Raw genomic sequence first — 16,117 nt, forward strand, 5'->3', positions numbered from 1 at the left:
ATTATAATTGTACTTTCAATGGTTAGCAATTTGTCATCAAAATACCAACAGTGCTATTGTGTAAAAACTCAACAGTGTTGCCCAAGCCAGAAGCACAAGTGAAGTGATGTGATTACACATGTATGACAACAAACTGACAAGGTCCATGCTCTCAGCCTGCCCTTGGTTGGTGTATGCTGGACCATCACTCCAGCACATTTATACCAAGGTAGAAATGAAATAAAATGAATATAAAAAAAAAGAAATGAATATAAATGACTAAGAATCAGAAAAACATAACATGCTGCCTCTCACTGTGGGACGTGCAAAGTAATGTGCCATAAAACGATTAAAAACCCAGGGTGCAGACATTCATCTTGGAAGACTTTTTTCCCCCTCCATGGCTTTCAAAAGCATCCTGGATGTTGGAGCTGTCTCCTCTCTGGGCCCTTAAACAATGGCCCAGTGAGCCTCCCTCTGGATGGCTGCCACATCACACTGAATGGGAGACAGAAATAATCTCTTCCTGGTGATAACCAAGCAATCTCACATCCCGGAGGAGCCAAAGACGCCCTACACTGAATGCAACAGAACAGAACAGGGCTGGCAAGTAAAAGGCCTTAGTGAAGGAAGAAGGTTACAGAAACACACCTTCTGACTCAATGTTGAAGTCAGAGTTGACTGAGTTGGATAATGTAGACATGTAAAAAGGTTGTTTTATCAATACAACATTTGAAATTATGATAATCAATGATTGTCAACTTTCACAGTTTCTTTAATAACATATTTCACAAACCCTTGATCCATCAGTTGAGGAATATCCTTGTTGAGTGCCAAAACATTCTTTAAGATATTTATCCATCCATACTGAACAATAGTCAAACAACCACACTTAAGGTTGCATGTCAAGTAACCTTGACAACAAGACAAAAAATTCAATATCACATACTAGAAAATGAGAAAGTCCTGAGGGTCGGGGTGAAATGAGAGTCATTGCCTTACAGAATAACTACTGCTGCTCACATCCCAGAAACCAGAAGCAACGCTTCCCAGCACTGCACAGATGAAACCTACACATGATGGAAAAGGCGAAATGAGTCATATCCCAACACTTAAGCTTATTGTGGCTGAAACAATAAAGCCTGAGACATGGGCTGAGCCTGAGGGACGTGTGCTGGCTTTTATCAATGCAACCCTAATATACTCTTTAGTGTGAGACCAGGCACACGGAATGACAGTAAATGGAAGTGAATACAGATCAGGAGAGGGCCATGTTAAGTGATCAGAAGAAACCCCTAAGCTTCAATACAGATCCTGGAATATTGAAGTGATCGTAATCATGCAGCTGATCTAGCTATACTGCAGGCAATCGTCCTGCAAGGTCGCGTGGTGAGACAAACACTAAAGGCCTTAATGTACGTTTGACAGCCAGTGCACTGCTGTGTTGCTAAGTGTGTGTGATGGTATGCAAACAATTTGGCCCAGCATGCCGTTAATATGCCCTGTTTGCACAGCTCCAACAAACAGCATCAAGGGCGGTTTGGAAGCGAGTTTTCCGTCCCTCCTCACCCTGTGCGGATCACAGTGTGCATCTGTGTACGTACGGCCGGGAAAGCCGACACCAACCGCCGGATCATTGCCACATTGTGTAGCATGATGCCCTGGGATTAAGGCAGAGGCAAACGAAGGATCCAACGTCTGAATGTTAATTTCCTTATTCAATTCTATGCAGTGCATGAAGTGTGAAAGAAACTGAGATTTATAGAGTAGGCCAATTACTCTAAGCCCTGCGCTATAGCCCTTATTTGGTTGAATGCTAAACTTGTCTTGCTTGGAGGAGCACTAATTACTGAAGCTTACAGGGCTTACACTAATCTTGATTGAACTGCTAAGTGTGATGTGAGATGCAACCATTAAACTTTTTTACCCGTTGACGAGAGTAAAACTTTAAAACTGATACTTGTTCAACCTTTCTGATTAAAATACTATTGATTTGTATCATACTGATCGAAAAAATCTGTACTGTAGCCATCAAAAAACTTACAATGTACATTTTACTGTTTTATTATAAACTCAAATTTCCAACTAAACTACTGCAATGTTAATAACTATATTCATGGTGGTGTCAGTATCAGTCTGCTTAACATCGTCAGTGTGCACTGGTGGCTGCTCACTGACCCAGTAACCTTGTCATGGGACAACTGCCTAAAGATACAGCTAGCATTTCGCACAAATTCCCCACACAATTTCCAGAGGGGATGGGTAGACAACACCCTAAAACAACTCAAAAGACCACTCGCCAACCAAAACACCCTTTCAGTCAAAGCCAGTACAAACTCCTGACAAAAGTAATCAACAAACTGCTTCAGAGAAGGAAACAATAATGCTTGTTAACATGGATTATATAAAGACCAGTTAGATGTTAATGTTGTTTTTATACATTAACATACAAATATAAAGAGACTTGTGCTGGCTTAAAGGAAAGGAGTGGTGTTGAAGGTAAGCAAGACAAATCACTCACACAGATTGACAACTATTCTCGAATAACACAAAGAACTGTGAACTCAGTGCTCTGTAGCACTTTTCTTAGCAAGCACAATAACACTGAATCCATCCAAAATACATCACCCCCGCTCAACTTCCAACACTACCAAAGAACAACCCCAAACAAAAATTTAACAGGTTGACTCAATAAACCCAAAAGGAAGACTACATTAATTACCCATCAAAAGTGTGGTAAAAGACAGTTGGTTCTAAAAGAACAATGCTTATTACGGATTAGCAAGTGGCTGGATATGGAACAGATGAAAAACCAGCAAGGACAGCTCAGAGCTAATTGTTTTGTTCAAAGTCAAGGTTCTGACAGAGTGTGCTACTGGCCCCTCAAGAGGAGACCTTAAGGGGCTTGCTGCAAATAAGTCCCCCAAAAATCCAACTGTCACATCCACTTGAGAGACAGAAGACGATAACAATCGCTTGCTGAAAAGGGATTTAAACCAGCCTTGATGGAGCAGCAGAAAACAGCCTAATTACTCTGACCTCTTGAAAGGGGCAGTGGGAGAAGGGGATGGATGTCACACAGGCCTTGCAGGGTGCAGCCTATGAGGATCTGACTGGGGATGAAACAGTCTCAAGGGGATAGGGATGCACTGTCCTGAACTCCAAACAGATAAGCTTAACTCTGACCCCCTTTATCTCTCCTTTCCTTGGTGAACTGCTGCCTTTGGAGGATCCGTAGTCCTGATATCACCACTTCTGCTCTCGTTTCTGCTCACTGCAACTTTGTTCACTTAGCTCAGCAGCTTAATCAGGGGCTGGGACAGAGAGATGACATTGCATGATAAACTGAGAACTGTGGGATTGTACAGTTTGTTATCTCATATAGTTGTGTGCACATCTGCATATGTAATTGGCAATCCATTTTAATTTTTTAATGTTATTATTATTATTAATACTCATATGAATGAACTACAAAGATCAAATGAATAACTGAGCAGCTTTCATTTCATAAAGTATGCCTAGAGGGCTTAATAAATGCATGTCACTGATGCAATAAAATTAAAGTTGTTGGTCTGTGCGTGTGTTCACATGCATGCAAAGGCTGAATCCTGTCATGTCTAAACACTCTTTTCTCAGGAGGTTGACGATGCAAAATGAAAGCCAAAGTACACCCAAAGGGTAACATGACTAAAACAAATACAATAATTAAATTTACTCTTCAATTATATTTGCATTCAGGCTTGTCTCTTCCTTTAATTAAACTGTTGTACACGTTCCATTGTACACTGTTGTGCACAGCAACAGCAAATATAATCAAATAAAATCCATCACGAGGGCCAATATGCCGCCTGACAAACCGAATGAGGGATGTGATATTGAAAGCCTTGCATTTTGAGTAAAGCAAATCACTAAATTGTTAGTGTGAAATGACACGCAACGGGAGGCTAACAAACTGAAACTAATTAACACATTTCAAAGGGTTCTTGATTATGAGAATGAACATGACATGCATACAAAGCTTTGAAATTGTATCATACAGACATATTTCACTTGAATCCCGGTAAAATCCATAGCTGACAAACACAGTATTTAGAATTTGATGATAAAACAGTACTGTGTAGGTCAGGGTACTGAACACATTTCTTATTCAGAAGATGATGGTACAGGTCTCAGTATACATATCACATACCCACATCAGCTCCTACTGTGTGACGTTTGACAAAGTGTGAGTTTTCAATTTTTAAGCAATCAATCCTTCTGAACATATTGGTTAACGTCGTTGCGGGCACAGTTGGCTGGAAACAGAATACTAACCACTCTCACCGGAGAAATCCAGTCGCTATTACCAAACAAAATAAGATACATCATCAAATCTATGCACAACAGCCTTTTACCTCAATTTATCAAGAGCGAACGAGGTAATTTCTGTCATGAATATGCATGAGTCCGTGTCAATTAAAAACTTGTCAGCAGAGACGCAAGACACAATGATCTTGGAGGCTGAAGAGCTTTAGGCCATTCATTGGGATGGAGACGTAATTCCTCTCCTCCACAGCTACTTCACATGGCTACTTTATTGGTTTTGTAATTGAGTTTTTCCCCCCTTCTCTCCCTCCTTCACTCCTTGAAGCTCTGGCACCTAACGCAGCTTTGGAAGTTTTAAGTGAGCACTGGAGCACACAGGCATTTGCATGGGAGAGAGACAGAGGGAGAGAGACAAAGGGAGAGAGACAGAGGGAGAGAGACAAAGGGAGAGAGACAAAGGGAGAGAGACAGAGGGAGAGAGACAGAGGGAGAGAGACAGAGGGAGAGAGACAGAGGGAGAGAGACAGAGGGAGAGAGACAAAGGGAGAGAGACAAAGGGAGAGAGACAGAGGGAGAGAGACAGAGGGAGAGAGACAGAGGGAGAGAGACAGAGGGAGAGAGACAGAGGGAGAGAGACAGAGGGAGAGAGACAGAGGGAGAGAGACAAAGGGAGAGAGACAGAGGGAGAGAGACAGAGGGAGAGAGACAGAGGGAGAGAGACAGAGGGAGAGAGACAGAGGGAGAGAGACAGAGGGAGAGAGACAAAGGGAGAGAGACAGAGGGAGAGAGACAGAGGGAGAGAGACAGAGGGAGAGAGACAGAGGGAGAGAGACAGAGGGAGAGAGACAGAGGGAGAGAGACAGAGGGAGAGAGACAAAGGGAGAGAGACAAAGGGAGAGAGACAGAGGGAGAGAGACAGAGGGAGAGAGACAGAGGGAGAGAGACAGAGGGAGAGAGACAGAGGGAGAGAGACAGAGGGAGAGAGACAAAGAGACAGAAAGAGGAAGAGAGATTGATAGATTGAGACGAATAAATAGAGATAGAGTGTGTTTGTGTGAGAGATATAGAGATGGAGGAAAAGACAGAGATAGTGTGTGTGTGTGTGTGTTAGTTTGACCTTTAACAAAATGTGAGAAAGCAAGCACACATCTCTGTTAACTAAGGCCCACATAATGGTATTCATTGATACACTAGATTGAGCCACCGCTTGTGGCGCAGAAAATAATTAGTCACACTTTTGGACCAAGTTAATCTCCACGCAGCACACTTGTTGTTTCTTCCTAATTTAAGGGCAGTTATTAAAGAAAATGATGAAGGATGTAACCATCCAACCAAATGAAATAAGAAGTTACACATTATGTTTTCATCCTCTTTCCCTTTCTCCCTCCCTCATTTTCTAGTGAGTAGGATGTCAGATGATTAGCATGTAAAACGGCTCATCAAGGGCTGTGAAAGTCGCGGCGGTATCTGCATCGTAAAGCGTCATAAAACAAAGGCCAGCTCATGTTTAGCACAGAGCCCTATATTTACAGTACGTAATGGTGATAGAGAGACCGATGAGAGACTTGAGAAACTGATACAGAAAGAGAGAGAGGAGATGAAATGAGAGAGAAGACAAATAACTGAGATCCCTTTTAAGTTCGACAAGGAAAATCATCGGAATGAGTTTGCATTGTACACGGTTGCCTTTTGATGAAATAATTGCTGTATAGCATTTTGAAAGACTCCTTTGTAAATGTAAAAATCATTTGCATCAGTTTAAAAATAAATGTTATTGAACACATTTATGATTTATAAAATCAAACATCCCAAATAAACCTACATTCAAACGTATTCTCTATGGAAGTTAAAGGGAAACAATTAAATTATGTTATGCATTAGCGGTGTTCTTTTTTAGGAGTGATACGTCTGTGATGTTTGAGAGCTGAGGAGGAAGGGATTGAGTCCGGGATGACAGAGACAGGGAAGAAGCTCTGAGTTGAGCTCCTCCCTCTACTGGCCCTGCCTGGTATGGAACTCACCTACTATACACACAGACAGGACTGCCAACTACTCTACACAGAAATAGGTCTTAAAGCTCACCTACTGTACACACAGATATGACTTAGAACTCACGTACTCTACACGGTCATCATCGCCGGACAGGCACTGCAGGTACTATTTCTTCTTTTTAAAGGAAGGAGTTGACTTCCTGTCAAGCATACAGACAAAACGGATGTGTTCCTTCTGCAACGTCAAAACTGAAAATAATAAGATGAAGATGATGATAATGATGATAATAAAAAAAATATATAATCATCAGCAGTTGGAACTAAGGGGTCTTCCACCCATGTCCTGTCCCCCTCCCCTTTTACACAGACCTGCCTCAATGCATCAAATGGTGTGATTAGATTTGAGTGTGTGGATGTAATGGCCCCCCATTCTGCACCTTGATTCAAAAGCATATATCAGGTCCATAAGATTCAGGTAGTGACTCAGAAGGGGAGTTGTACATTACCGGTCATTATTCAGGTGGCCGAAGAGCCACTCTTGTACCATTAGTCTGATTAGGGCCAATAGGAGTGCAGCGTAGATGGAAGGGCAGGGTGGGAGAGGACAAAGTAGACAGAAGTATATTGTGAGACTGGGTGTAATCTAATGGTAAAGTATGGGAAATTACAAGTATGGAAAAGACATCTGATGCACTTCATGTTCCCTTGCCACACTTGACAAAGACATACTGTCATTTACGACCAACAAACAAGCCAAACAACCCCATTTGTCTTGTGCATTGCAATCCAACACTCTGCATGTCACTTACTGCACATATGGTATGGATTCTACGCACGACTGCTCTCGAAATGGAATTAGGATTCAAACAATTTTGCTTGGACATCTGTAGAAATTGCCTGGTGAATCTGGTCACGTTTTCACAGACAGACTGACCTGAAGAGGGATGGTTCTGGTGGTTTATGGAGCCTACCTTTAAGCTATAAAAGAGGATGAACAGCCTGAGCATGTGTTTCCTCTGGGTAGCATCCCAGCCTCAACCTTTTATGTGGGGCCACTGACCTTGATGGTGACATCAACAGTACATCTGTAAAGATGCATTCTCTGCCCACGATAAATGTAATATTCTGCTGCTAATGCAGGAGGGTCATAGAGATTTAAATTAGGTAAATGTGCTGTATGTTACAAAACGTAAACAGTAGAAGCACTATCCCAGATCACAGATGAAGAAGTGTATCTATACATCTGTGCTGCAGTTTCCCCCAATGCACTGACAGAGTGAGGCCCATGTTGACACAACAGTAGAATATCTGTTCAACACTCCAGGCACTTTAAATATAGAATATCACATGGCTCAATTCAACAATATGCCTGACAGAGCAGACACTTGTAAAAGTGACCCACTGTCATGGGTCAAAATAATGTATGGGTTCAATAATGGTTCCATGTGTATGATATTACACTGATACCTTGAAGGAGATACAAGCATGACCATTTACCTTGCCAGAGGCTCTGTAGTCATGACCGACTTTGATAAGATCAATGAACACGCGTGTACTGTGGAAGTGTCAGGGGACGTGAGTGAGGGTTGGCTGACTTCTTATCACTGTTTCAGTTGTCCCAATCATTCGCATGTGAAGATAATATTCAATAAGCTTTTGCGAAACATATTACGGATTTGAATGGTTTTTTTTTGGGGGGGGGATACATCTTCAATTGTCTGACAGCTGTGCGGTGCAGGAGGTGTGGCCCTTGGAAAGAAACTGGTGTCTGAAAATAAACTGCCACTGTTGCTCTTTTTGCTCTGGACATTTCAACATTACACCAAACGTTCACCAGATGTTAAACAAATGTTAGTTTCTTAAATAAATAAGACATTTGCATCTCTTGTTTGACTAATTTAGAATAGATCATGATTTGAATCACAAATGGCACTGGTTGTCGTGAAGCTAGTTTCAATAGCAATGTTTAAGTTTCAGTGTGACGATGACTCTCCAAAACCAAACACATCCATGACAGCTTGAACCTGCCTGCAAGCACACATCAGAAAATCCTCTAAAACAATTACCTGCAATTAAACAGCCAATTAGCCCATCTCGCTCCAACGAAAACTAACATATTTTGGCAAAGCACTCATCATGTCCAGACTCTCCCTTACGAGAGGCAGCGGATTACTGCCATTACTGTAAGGTACAATCACAAGCTCCCTAGCAACTGTCCATTACACTGACTGCAGTCCATGGAACATTGAGCTGTAGACCATTCCGTTAGTCATGTTACTAAGCACATACATTACCATCAGAAAAAAGCCTATTGATTAGACTGCTGCTGCCATTATTCATCCAAAGGACAGACCACTCTCTTTACACTTCATATAATTACCCATTCCCCCTAATTGCAGGAGTAGTTTGAATATCAGGGAAAAAAGAAGGATCAATATTTGAGCTTTAATGGAGAGGTTTAGTGGAGATTGGATCCACATACAGTAGGATGGTTCCTTTGGCTCGGAGTCATGCTGTGCATATGAGACTGCATGCCGTAGCAATAACCACTTAGTGAAGAAAGAGAGAAATAAGCCCACCTTTAACACTCGTAATTATCTTAATCGTTTGCCCAGACAGTACAACCAAGACGAGTCTGCAGAGTCTGCATGCCTTGGTCCAACAGGTTGAAAACCTCACCATGTGTGAAACTGTCTGAACTAACCTACTTGTAATTGCACCACACTCCTAGAAGTCCATGCTTGATTGAAACTTCCCCCACACAAAAACTAAGCTTCCTGTTCAGAGTGTCTCTTTGAAAACCTCAGCAACCTCTTCCCTATAACAAGTTGCGTCGACGACGAGTTGAACACGCTGACTGGTTATCTGCTCAAAGCTGTTGCTTAATATTCATCAGTCCTATTTGAACAGCATCCAGTATGACAGCTACAAGGCGGCTCCTGTGCCAACCGCCTCTCATATTCATACCTCCAGGGCCTGACTAGCAATAGAGGACACTGACAGCCTTGACATTTGATGCTAGTTCACCGTGAAGGAATAGGTTGCTCCAGTTCTTGTTTACAAACAAAATAGCGGAAAGAGGGAGGTGGTCGAGTGCCTAGCCTGATAGTCATTTTCAACAATCCTACACATTCACGCCACTAACTATAAACAAGTGGATGGTAATACATTTCCTTCCCATGCTTATGAAATAAGTTGGCCTATTTCACTGCTGCCTCTGAATAGGCTGAGAAACACAAGACCACTCAACAAGATAATTCAGTCACAGATATATACTGTATGCATTCAGTCAGAACCCCCACTCTGCTAGCTAGCACAACAATTACGTGATGTGAAGAGACTGAATTTAAGTATCAAAAACACACCAAGGACAACGATAACATCGGCAACCCTGCGCCATGTTTTTTTTTTTTTTTTTAGTCTATGTAATCGTGCAGACACACATCAAACAGGACTGGGTGTGCAGCTACACAGTCCTGCAGTCCAACATTAGTTTATCTTCCATATTGAAACTGTGAAAAAGCTAGAACAATTCTAAATGATTGGCCGCTGCAAGCCACTCATTTACACATAGTTGAGAGAATTTTTCAGCTCGGAACGCAACAAATAATTCTAATATGAATGTATTTTTCACTTCTGCCTAACCAGCCCATTAAATCACACTTATTTTGTTCTTCTAATGCCCAAGCCTAATGAACTGAAGTATTATGTAGCTCAGTTAATAAGACCAAATGTTTTAGTTGAATACATTCTGAAAAAAGGGATTCACATCAGCATTCACTGACTTGGGGGGAGGGGAGGGGGGGAGGGGAGGGGGGAGGAGGGGCTCGCGCTCCGATCTTGCAGTGTGGGGGGGGGGGGGGGCACAATAATGTCCCGTATGCCACTGACAGTGTATATTTGGGTGGTTGGGTGCATGTGTGTGCGGAGGACAATATGTTTGTGACTCAGTTCCCTGAGGCCCACAGCAGGTTCTGCCTGTGCTGCATGGCAGAGGGGTGTCCATGGTGATAACAGGCAGATGGTGAGGGGATGCACGCCCGCTCCCTGGGTTCCTCCGTCCATCTGGACAGCTCGGCAGGTATGGGTGCGCGTTACCTCCCCGCCACAAACAGTGGCACACATCAAAGCGGGAAACAATATGGCTGCTCATGAAAGAGAAGGCAGCAATTTCACTTAAGCCATGGTCAAGAGAGGATGCGGTCCTCTGTTTTCCAGCCAAAGAGCCTAAGAGTGTCAGTCCAGTATCACCAGGAGAGAGAGAGACAGAGAGAGAGAGAGAGAGAGAGAGAGAGAGAGAGAGAGAGAGACAGAGAGAGAGAGACACACACAGAGAGAGAGAGAGAGAGAGAGAGAGAGAGAGAGAGAGAGAGAGACAGAGAGAGAGAGACAGAGAGAGACAGAGACAGAAGATGGGTGAAAAAGAGCAGAGAAACACTGGTGTGTAAAAGTTAGGTAGTTTCAGGGGATGTTATGGGGAAAATAAATAGGGGATAAATGGTAGGTGAGAAACAGAGACATCAGGAGAGGAAAATACATGTGATGTGCAACAGAAAGACTTCATTCTGCCTTTGTAATCCACACTCGGAACATGCAAGGACAGATTGTTTTGCTCCTGGTCTTAATTTAGCATACAAACATTTTTAGTGTCAATTCTTGTTGAAATAAATGTAGTTTTCACATTCAAAATGTAAAAAGATCATAAGGAATTATACAGGTATGTTTTGAATAATGTATAGTGTGTAACCAAGCAAGATCTTAAGAGTCACACTCAAAACCATTAAATATGTATGAAAAATGTAAAGCATATAAAATGGTATGACGAACTTGACCTAATATATAATGCCTCATAAAGTACAGCCCAGATACAGCACACAGCTGTTTTGTTGTCGTATCCATAATCCCTTTATTTAAGACTATGGAGCCACCTACATAGCTAATGCTAATGCTGTGCCACTGTTGATTTGTCATGTCATGTTTACGTGGAGCAGGTAAAACATGGATTTCAATCAACACAGGTTTTGGAGGGTTTTGTTTCTCGGAGCATTTAATCCTGTAAGACCCCTGGTTGTAAAATGTAAACGTCCGTTATTTGGGGGAAAGGCCGCATTTGTCCAATGGCATTGCAAGGCAAGACAATATGACCCATTGGCTATGTAAATGTGGTCTTTCAAAATGACTTTATTAAATCCTATGTAGAGCAATGATGACTTTCAATATCCAAACGAATGGAGTGGAGTCGGTTTTCCCTACTCTTACCGCAAATATCCGGTTACATGACCCCAAGTTTGTCAGCAATGACAAACCATTGTTGTGTTTACCCAATTTTACCCAATACAAAAGAGTTAGGGTTAACCCTTGCGATGTGGGGGGTCTGAGACAGCCCGACGGTTAAAAAAAAATGCTTCACTTTGTTTTGGTATGCGGTAAAGTTGTCACAATACGACCGTGGGTCACAATGACACAATGACTAACACAAGGGTTAATATAGAGGTACCAGTACACAGGCAACTCATTAAGTATTTATATTAGCTTTCCAAATCGACCCTATACGAACCAAACCATGGCCCTTGGAAAACATGTTAGGCAAGGATGGGTTAAGCTATTCGTCTTTTTTCTTAATCTTTTTTCCTGGAAAGTCAGGACTGAGGTCCACACCCAGGCCACAGTAGCCTAGGCCAGGTCATTGTATACTACTGACATCTTTGATGATTAAAGTTCAAACACTGTATATATGACAGGTTTTAGGGATCCTTTCTGTATTTCTGCTCTTCACTTTTTCTCTCTCTCTCCATCTCTCTCTGGCATTCACCCACACACACTCCAAACCAATACAGACTCTCATTGCGTCTGTTTCTGTGTGATTGTTGACTTAGAGATAATACGATAAGTACCACATATTGAATTGCACATTCCCTATATCATTATATTCAACACAAATATATTGTTTTGGGCAAAGTGCATTACAGTAATGACACTCCCAGCGTGAAAGCAAAGAGCATCTAATACTGATCCATAGAGAAGGGTAGTGAAAACAAAAGGCTTGCTTTTGCAGATAATTCAGGCCTTGTTAGAAGATGAACCAACTGTTCATCTTCCCAAAAATGAAAAAAGTATGTGTAAAATATTAAACATAGTTTTTGCTGAGCACCTACAATATCTAGCTAATTCTTCCAATCATCTGTCCATGTGCTGAAAACCTGCAAATCCTACAGCAAAACCAAATCCCAGCTCCCCAATTGTAAAAGTAGACATTTTTTGTCCTTTAAGTGTAAAAATGTGTATAGAAAATCTGAATTTCTGCTTGAGTTGCAAAAAGCTTTAAATCCTGATTTAAGTGTGTCTGCTGTTAATGCATAAACCACCAATTTCCTTCGTCGCTCACCAAAAGAGGAGAGTAATCCCCTTTTACTTAAAAGTGGTGATTTTAATAAATACGCTTAACCACTTCTAAGACATGTATACATTTTACATAATGTCTTGGAGCACTTTCATTTTTTCCATGTAAACTGGGGCATTTAAGAGAAAAAAGGGTTCCTAATAAGCTGCAACAGATAAAAGCTTGGTCTTTAGAGATCCATTTGACATAATGGCACAACGCGTATCAAAATTACCTGCCATGAAACTGTCAGGGCTCCCAGGCTCTAAGCATTGGTGTAAATGATGGAACACTAAAGCTAAAACTTTTCCATTACTTTCTATTATGGAAAAAATAAAAAAAGATTCAAAAAAGACAATTATTGGAAGGTAACTAAAGACCCATTAGTTGTGCATGTTCTGAGGCACCTGTTTCAATGAACCATGACACAAAAGGTTTCCCTGCATTCTGAAAATGAATGGAGAATAATGAATAACTTTCAAGAGTACTCTAATGGAAGTTCCTGGTTCAGAATACCATGTACAGTATGTACTCCAACATGCATAGTGTAGATTGGTTTTGCCAATCAACATGGTATTCCTTTAGTGTTTATTATTTAAAAAGTTAAAATTTAAATGACCTCAAAACAAAGTAACATGCAGCATTAATGAATATATAAAGTACAGTGTATGTTACTTGCAAGAAGTAATTTTAGCAATACAAAAACTAAATACACATAATGACACTCCAACAACCTCATGAACATTATGCTTCAACAAGGCAGCCTGTATTGGCTGTCTGAAAGGTTGTATGCAGCTGTTCTTTATCCCGCTGTGCTAGATGTAAATGCACCCATTGGATTCCCAGACATGGGGTTGCATTAGTCTGGCCCTTCCGCCAGGGATGGGTAATTACCCAGACACAGTAGATGGAAAATGATTAATATTCCCCTGGGAGACTGGTGCAGATCCACAGTGCACATAGTTTCAGGAATAAAGGCGGGATGCAGTCAATTCCTGTCAACACAAACAAACATGTGCTATCTCTATCTCTAAACACACCACACACATACAAAGTGCACAAAACACAAAATAAAACGTGTAGACTCAAACCAGTGGTCTGCTATTAGTCATTTGACAGCATTCAGCAAATTGTGAGGTTGTTGACGTTGATGAATAATAACTTTGAGAAAGTCATCTCTCTTAATGCACAATTCTGCCAATTGATAGAGCACAACTCAGAATATTGGTTGAGTAGCCTAAATGCAATTAGGAAAAAGGTTTTTAGGAAAAAGCCTAAACAAAACCTTTGGAGACTGCCCATGACTCAATGGGAGTAGAGGTAGGTTAATTATCATGTCAAAATATATTGAATGGAGGAACATCAAAAAACGTATGTGATACAGTGTTTTACAGAAACTTGTTTTTTGTTTTAGGACATATGCTAAATTATAGTAATTGCATATGTAGGAGGTAATTTCTCTTTGTGTTTCAAACAACAAATGCCTTCCCACAACGACTCCAACTGAGCCAGGTACAATTAAAAACCTGGGAAAGAACCTCTCTCATACCATTGCGATAGTAAAATGTAACCTGAAATGCATTAACACATGAGGGAAATTTGGAAAATTCACCAAATTAATGATAATTATGCATGCCATCTTGTTGCACTGTTCCTTGAATTAAACATGTCGAGAGCACTCCAGATCTATTTGAGCAATTATTGATACAAACTCAAATAAATAAAAAATAAATACTTATGCTGATCCCCCCCCCCCCCCCCCCCCCCCCCCACCACATATTTTTTTGTTAAACTCAATCAACAACAAAATGAGTCGAATGAGTGATAAAGCCTAATCAGTGCCTCATTCCTGAGGGTAACAGGCCTGATTTGCCTCTGAACTAGCAGCCAGATGTGTTGATTTGCTAGCCAAGGCAAAATAAAACATTGAAGAAGGTTAAGATCCACTGCTGTAGCGGAATGCTGCCCAAATCAAACATCTGTTGACTGGGTGTATTGCAGTGCTATGGCTAAGCTTGGGTCCACCCGTGCTGGTTTAGGAAACTGCTCCCTCTGGACAACTAGAGGATTCAACACCAGCTGTGCTATAGCAAGCCAAGCTACAGTCTGCCCATGAAGATCACTGTGCTGGATATCTGGACCAGCACTGAAATGCTGATTTAACCTGCTGTAGCACACAGTGTGCAGCAAAGAAAACATGGGCAACATCACATGCTAGTGTACCCTATCTACCAAATCAGTCTTTTCTATGTCGACAGAGCTGTAAGAGCCAGGGAGAGAGCTGGAGAGAGAGGATGAGTCCAATTCCATTTGAACCTGTTACTAAGATACGGGGCTTTACAAAACAGCACTGTCACCAGCATGCGCAAAAGCAAATTAAAGTAATTCATACAAACTGTGGGTCACTATTAAAGTATACCACTGTTGCCTGGGATACTTTTCACTGCCCTAAATCTGCTGTAGAGGATAGAGGGGACAACATTAATCAGGACACCATTACAGTGAAAGGAAGGAAGGATAGTCAAGAGAACAATTGGATAGAGAATAAATCATATAATGCTGAACAGCAGGAGATGCAGGTGACTGCAATCAATAGTCAGAAATCCCTGTTTGTATTCATAACTCTTCCTTGGTGTGCAGGAGCAACATTCTGCAACACTGCGGTGAAGCACAGCAAGAACCTTCTCCCAGGCAGCAACCACTTTGCAACAAGGCTGCTCTTATCAGACTTCCACTGTCTACTACTGGAACAGCATGCAAGAAGAGGGTGTAAACAGCACACAATTCTGCTGTCCACTCTATCAGTAATCAACTTGCTAACATCCCTAAAAAAGGACAGGAAGGGAAAAATCAATGCACCGAGCCAATTTTATCGTCTGAGCAATACAATAAATACACTTACCTTCAATCTCACTGGCTTTGAGATGGGTAATTAAAGAAGGATGTAGCGAAGGATTGAAATAAGGATGAGGGCCGGTGCACCTTAAAGAAGGGGGAAACAAAGCAGATTTAATTAATCACAGCCAAATCAATGTAATAACACACCTCCAGTGTTGGTGTCTATAAAAAACATGTTGTGCCAGAGCCTCGAGAAAGATAGCACACCTTCATAAGAGCAAGCAAATACAAGAGTATGGATATTGTCAACTTGTTTTAATGAAGTCACTTCCTAATTGAAACAGTGTGCTCCAGCTACCTTTGGTGCACATTCTCTTGAGTGGAGATGACAGTGACAGTATCAACTGTGATATCACATCAGAGTTTGCATGTAACACACCAATTAACAAAACTAGTTATATCTTTTCCTCGTTTCAATGCTTGAATTATGGCAAACAAATGGTATAAATGATTGAAATTAGACTTGGTTCAACATGCGGAAGATAAAATATTTACTCACACCTACCTAAATGCTTCTATAATTTAGGTTTCATCATTATGTATTTATTATGGCAAATCTGTGTCA

At 41.3% G+C, this 16,117-nt stretch overlaps 1 protein-coding gene across 1 annotated transcript in view; it reads right to left on the reverse strand.

Annotated features, from left to right (window-relative positions):
* The window catches only part of fhit (fragile histidine triad diadenosine triphosphatase), a 126,686-nt gene that overhangs the window by 103,988 nt on the left and 6,581 nt on the right, over positions 1-16,117 (reverse strand). The window contains exon 4 of the mRNA XM_047026022.1: positions 15,557-15,636. The gene's annotated coding sequence lies outside the window, so the exon portion shown is untranslated. The remainder of the gene's footprint in view (positions 1-15,556; positions 15,637-16,117) is intronic.

Source organism: Hypomesus transpacificus, chromosome 9, assembly GCF_021917145.1.
Source record: "Hypomesus transpacificus isolate Combined female chromosome 9, fHypTra1, whole genome shotgun sequence".
In the NCBI taxonomy this organism is placed as follows: domain Eukaryota; kingdom Metazoa; phylum Chordata; class Actinopteri; order Osmeriformes; family Osmeridae; genus Hypomesus; species Hypomesus transpacificus.